The following is a 5,687-nucleotide window of genomic DNA, read 5'->3' as shown; positions in this document are numbered from 1 at the left end:
AATGTGATTTTCTGGATTTTTCTCTCACAGTTGAAGTGTACCTATGATAAAAATTACAGACCTCTACATGCTTTGTAAGTAGGAAAACCTGCAAAATCGGCAGTGTATCAAATACTTGTTCTCCCCACTGTATATACTGAGATCCCGTGACAGATCATTTGACACTTTATTTAACTAATTATGTGACTTCTGAGGGAAATTGGTTGCACCAGATCTTATTTAGGGGCTTCATAGCAATTTTCCGTTTTTTATGTTTTCAAATTTTGTGAAACAAGTTATTTTTTAAATTTCACTTCACCAATTTGGACTATTTTGTGTATGTCCATTACATGGAATCCAAATAAAAATCTATTTAAATTACATGTTGTAATGCAACAAAATAGGAAAAACATCAAGGGTGGTGAATACTTTTACACTGTATATAGCCTCGCTACTGTTATTTTACTGCTGCTCTTTAACAATTTGTTATTTCTCACTTATTTTTCTTAAAACTGCATTGTTGGTTAAAGGATTGTAAGTGAACATTTCACTGTAAGGTCTGCCTGTTGTATTCGGCGCATGTGACAAATAACATTTTATTTGATTTGATACAAACCACAAACACATCCATGCTAATGTGTGATCAGTGCTGATTTAAACTGCAATAGTGTGTTTTTCTGCTGTAAATACTTCCACCAACAAAACCATTAGGAAAAGCCTATTACAGTGAGAATGATTAGCAATGTTTCTCTCTCTCATTTTCTGCTTTCCTCAGCAGCTGTTCAGCCTGCTCTGTCTGATATGAATCATGTTAGAGCCAGATGCTCCATACCACCGGATTGATTAGGGAGTAATGGCTCAGCGCAGAGCAGTAGTAGTGTGTGTGTGTCCGTGTGCATGCGTGCATTGTCACGGCCGTCAAAAGAATTGGACCAAATGGCGGCGTGGTGAGCGTACATTTTCTTTTACTTGAAAATGTCGCCAACAAAACAACAAACGAAAGCAACAACCGTGAAGCTTACAGGGCTATAGTGCCACAAACAAAGTTAACTACCCACACTGAAAGGAGGGAAAAAGGGCTACCCAAGTATGAATCCCAATCAGAGACAACGATAGACAGCTGTCCCTGATTGAGAACCATACCCGGCCAAAACATAGAAATAAAGAAACCTAGAAAACAAAAAATAGAATGCCCACCCCACATCACACCCTGACCTAACCAAATAGAGAAATAAAATGTCTCTCTAAGGTCAGGGCATGACATGCATGGTGTTATGAATCTGCACAATGTGTGTGTATAGGAGTTGCCAAGGCATTCACGAAGGAATTCACAATCCATTGGGAACAGGTTAAAATGTATTTTAGGTGTTCCAACATTCCCAACACATATTCCCTCTAGGGCTGTCATTCACTTACCCTTCTGTGGGAATGTTTTCCTCATCAGCCTACATTAGTATTCAAGCACACTACTTTTTTTTAGCATTGAACGACAACACACGGGAACACCAAGGTTACCTATGGGTGTGGTCGTAAATTCAATCTGGAGTGCTGGAGTGAGCTCAGAGTGCACTCTGTGCGTTCGTAAATTCAGAGCGTTGTCATATTGTCCATTCATAAGTTCACACTAATGGATGCTCTGCCCGAGAAGTAGGGTTGATCCAAGCATTTTGACCTCACAACAGCAGTCAAGCAACCAAGCTACCTGGCTAACGTTGACTAGCTACTTCCAGACACAAATGAGAGAACATCTCACTCTGACCATTTTTCTCTCCCTAGCAGAGCTGGTTAGGCTGTTTCATGTTATCCAGTGCTGTGCGGCTGGCAACAATTGAAGCTTTCATGCCGACATTTACTGACACCGGTCCTATTCAACGGGTGTTGAGCGTTCGTAAATTCATCAGTTATTCTGCGCTCTGGCACACTCAGACGAGAGTGCTCTGAAATCAGAGTAGAGGGCCAAAGAACATTTACAAACGCACCCTATGTCTCTCTAGCTATAGCTCTATAATCATAGTCATTCTAATTCTATGCCTATAACACCCAAGTCATCCACCGTTGGTCAGTTCAGATATGACTGTATAGTGTGAAGCTGAAATACTGGCGTGGCCATTTGAGGAAGCGTTTGACTCTCATCTCATGGCGAAGCTGTATGGAAATAACTGAGGCAGAATGTGTGTGTGTGTGTGTGTGTGTGTGTGTGTGTGTGTGTGTGTGTGTGTGTGTGTGTGTGTGTGTGTGTGTGTGTGTGTGTGTGTACTGTAGATAGAGGCTGGAGGAAGGGAAGGAGATGTTTTACAGGGATAGAGAGAGGGATGGAAATGAACAGGGAGGTGTAAATTGCCAGTCTGCTTTATGGGACTGGCCCCAAAGTAAGCTAGGAGAAACGGAAGAGGAGTGGAGGGGGGTGTTATGGCCTATGAAGGGGCTAAATTGCCCCATTCCACTTCTCACAGATGGGGCTCATACAAAACAGGACCGTTTCTTCTCCAGCCTCCCAGGCTAAAAGCCCCATTGATCCAACATGTTACTTTACAGAGCAGGGAGAGAGAGACAGGGATATAGGAGGGCGGATAAGGAGTGATATAAAGTAGTACATGGGGGGGTGGGGTAGGAGAGGGATTGCAGGGTAAAGGGAAGTCAAGGCAGGAGTTCAGGGGCATGCAAATTAGCAGCAACACAAGACCTTGGACTGGAGAACACTGTGTGGGCTCAGGTGGAAGTTGCCTCAAAACATTGAGAAATAGCATTGCTTTCGCAACTAATTAGGAACATCAGGTTAGCTTACTGTATTCTGTTCTCACCCAGGGGTTTTGAAGAGTGTTGAACGTTCTGCCTCGGTGGTTTCCTGTGGTGTCTCATCAACTGCCACCCGGGACAATACAGCCCACAGCTACACTCGTAGCCCATTACTCACATTACACCAGATTCACACCTTCTAAGATGCCATGTTTTATTAATCTCTAGAGATTAGGCGTCTTTAAAGACATCGAGCCATTGCCTTGGGAGACAAACATGGAAATTAAATGATTACGCATCTTAATCAGCCTTGTTATCTCCACTGCCCAGTTATCTTCAATCCCTAGTAAACACACACACACACACACACACATGGATGTATGTGGATAGTGTTCCCCTTCTAATGCACTCTAATCAGTCCACACAACACACATATGTACACGCACAAACACACGTATGCATGTAAGGACAGGCGCAAACATATTCCTTTTTTTCCCCTTTTTTTTTTCCTTTTTGATATTGGCTGGGTGGAGATGGATGTTGGTAAGCAATGCCGACAGTATCTGCGGTATCCTGTGTGTGTGTGTGTGTGTGTGTGTGTGTGTGTGTGTGTGTGTGTGTGTGTGTGTGTGTGTGTGTCAATCAGGGCCTCTCGCTGCCCCATTGGTATGCAGGTCTGCTTATCCCCCTGAGGACAGTGGGAGTGTGAGATAAGGTGCGTGTGTCTATGCATGCTTGCATAGACATACAGGATACCTCAGGATACTGTCGGCATTGCTTATCAACATCAATCTCCACCCAGCCATGGAATACTAAAAAGTATATGTTTATGTGTCTGTCCATGTGTGTGTCTGTCCGTGTGTGTGTGTGTGTGAGTGAGGATCTAAGGGCAGCCCATGATATGTGGTCAATCTCTGGCTGTAACCATGCTCCCCTCTCCCCTCCTCTGACCGTGGTCTGGTTCCCTGTTTAGTACAGGATGGATGAAAGGAAGAACAAAGAGGTCTGTTATCTCTTATTGTAAATCTGTGCTTCTGCAGACCTCTCCTCTGTGTTCAGTATTGAAGACATGTTTCTTCTCTACAACTCTCCAACACCACTCTGCCCTCACCCTTTCAAAAACTCGAACAACATATATTTCTCTCCCTCCCTCCCTCCCTCCCTCCCTCCCTCCCTCCCTCCCTCCCTCCCTCCCTCCCTCCCCCTCCCTCCCTCCCTCCCTCCCCTCTCCCTCCCTCCCTCCCTCCCCTCTCCCTCCCTCCCTCCCCCTCCCTCCCTCCCTCCTCCCTCCCTCCCTCCCTCCCTCCCTCCCCTCTCCTGCTCCTTCACCTCTCCCCTCTCTATTTTATCCTGTTTTTACTCAGGAGTGTTCCATGTAGGGCACCCAGCCTTTCTTCAAACAGAATGTGTTTCCCTCTCTCTCTCTCTCTCTCTCTCTCTCTTTCTCTCTCTCTCTCTCTCTCTCTCTCTCTCTCTCTCTCTCTCTCTCTCTCTCTCTCTCCGGCAGCGTGCTGTGGTCTCCTCTGGCAGGTTGTGGAAAATAATGACTGATTAGGTGGGCTAGCTGCTGGTTTCCCCTCCTTAACTTCCTCTCTGACTGTGTCCAGAGCTCAAACCTTTAACTTTCCCCACAAGGTTTTTGGGGTAGTAGACGTCATCGGCTGGCTTGTTTTGAGGCTGTTACTCAAAACAATGACTATGTAGTTCATACTTGAGAAAACCAGTGTGCGTGACTACACTACAAGCAGCAAAGTAAACTACTACAAGAAACTACTTGTGAGGGAATCCTGTCCTGCCTGAGGAGCTCAGCAAGTGTCTTTGTGTGTCAGACCTACAGCGTTTCTCTGGATTAATAGACTGCGGAAAGATCAATGTTGAGGGGCAAATGAGCTGGAAAATAAGAAACTGAGAAGAAAAGAGAGGTTTTCTGCAACTGATGTCACTTTTTATACTGTAACTTTTTACCTCGCATTAACCAGCTATCAGGGTAAATTGTATTAGTCATGCACAATTTCACAATGTTCTGCACATTTCTTTTTGTCTCAAATGATATCAATTGTGCCTGACATTGGCCTGTAGGTTGTTGCAAGTGTAATGTTTGGGAAAATTAGAACCAAAGCCATATTCAGATGCATTGGACAAATGGAAATATGAAATGCAAGGTCAATCTTTTTCAAAGGGAGGAAAAGTTAAAGCATCGACTCGTTGCCCCTCTCTGGAGTCAAACATTCAAATTCATCTATCGACCCAAAACGTCTTGACAAGCGTCTGCATTTAATTTAAGATGTTCTCTCAGTGGTTCCCCTGGCGCTATAGAATCAATGATATTTAATTCCGTGTTAAAGATTTTGTACAGGGAATAGAGTTATTCAAAGCGGGAAGTCACAATCACTCGAGGTACCAATCCACCAGCTGGTTGTGTATCCAGCCTTTAGCATGTATGACCTATTAGCGGATTAGTGGATCCAAGTCATCCAGTCCTGGGTCCGTATCCATAAAGCATCTCAGAGCAGAAGTGCTGATCTAGGCTCAGGTCGCCCGTCTCCATGTAATGTTATTCATAAAGATCTAAATGGTTCAACTAATCTCAGATCAGCACTCCTACTCCGAGATGCTTTTAAGTGTTTGGCGGTGAATCTGTGTTTGTGTTGTTGGTGTCTCTCTTACAGCCTAATCGACTCTCCTCTCCACGATGCAGCTGTGGATTTCTCATCACCATTAGTTCAGGAGAGGGGGAGGTGTGACCCTCCATAGTGGTGGTGTGTTGAGTCTCAGCTGGCTTGACTACAGTAGCATTATACCTCGGCTGTGGTTCACTTTCTGCTGTTACTAGGAGCTAGTGACATCTGTGTTCTTAGCCTTTGATAGCTTTCTGCTGTACAGACTACACATACTAGTCGAATCAAATCAAATCCAATTTTATTTGTCACATACACATGGTTAGCAGATGTTAATGCGAGTGTAGCGAAATG

The sequence above is a fragment of the Oncorhynchus nerka genome, linkage group LG8 (assembly GCF_034236695.1).
Source record: "Oncorhynchus nerka isolate Pitt River linkage group LG8, Oner_Uvic_2.0, whole genome shotgun sequence".
NCBI classification, from domain to species: Eukaryota; Metazoa; Chordata; class Actinopteri; order Salmoniformes; family Salmonidae; genus Oncorhynchus; species Oncorhynchus nerka.
This window is presented reverse-complemented; position numbering follows the sequence as displayed.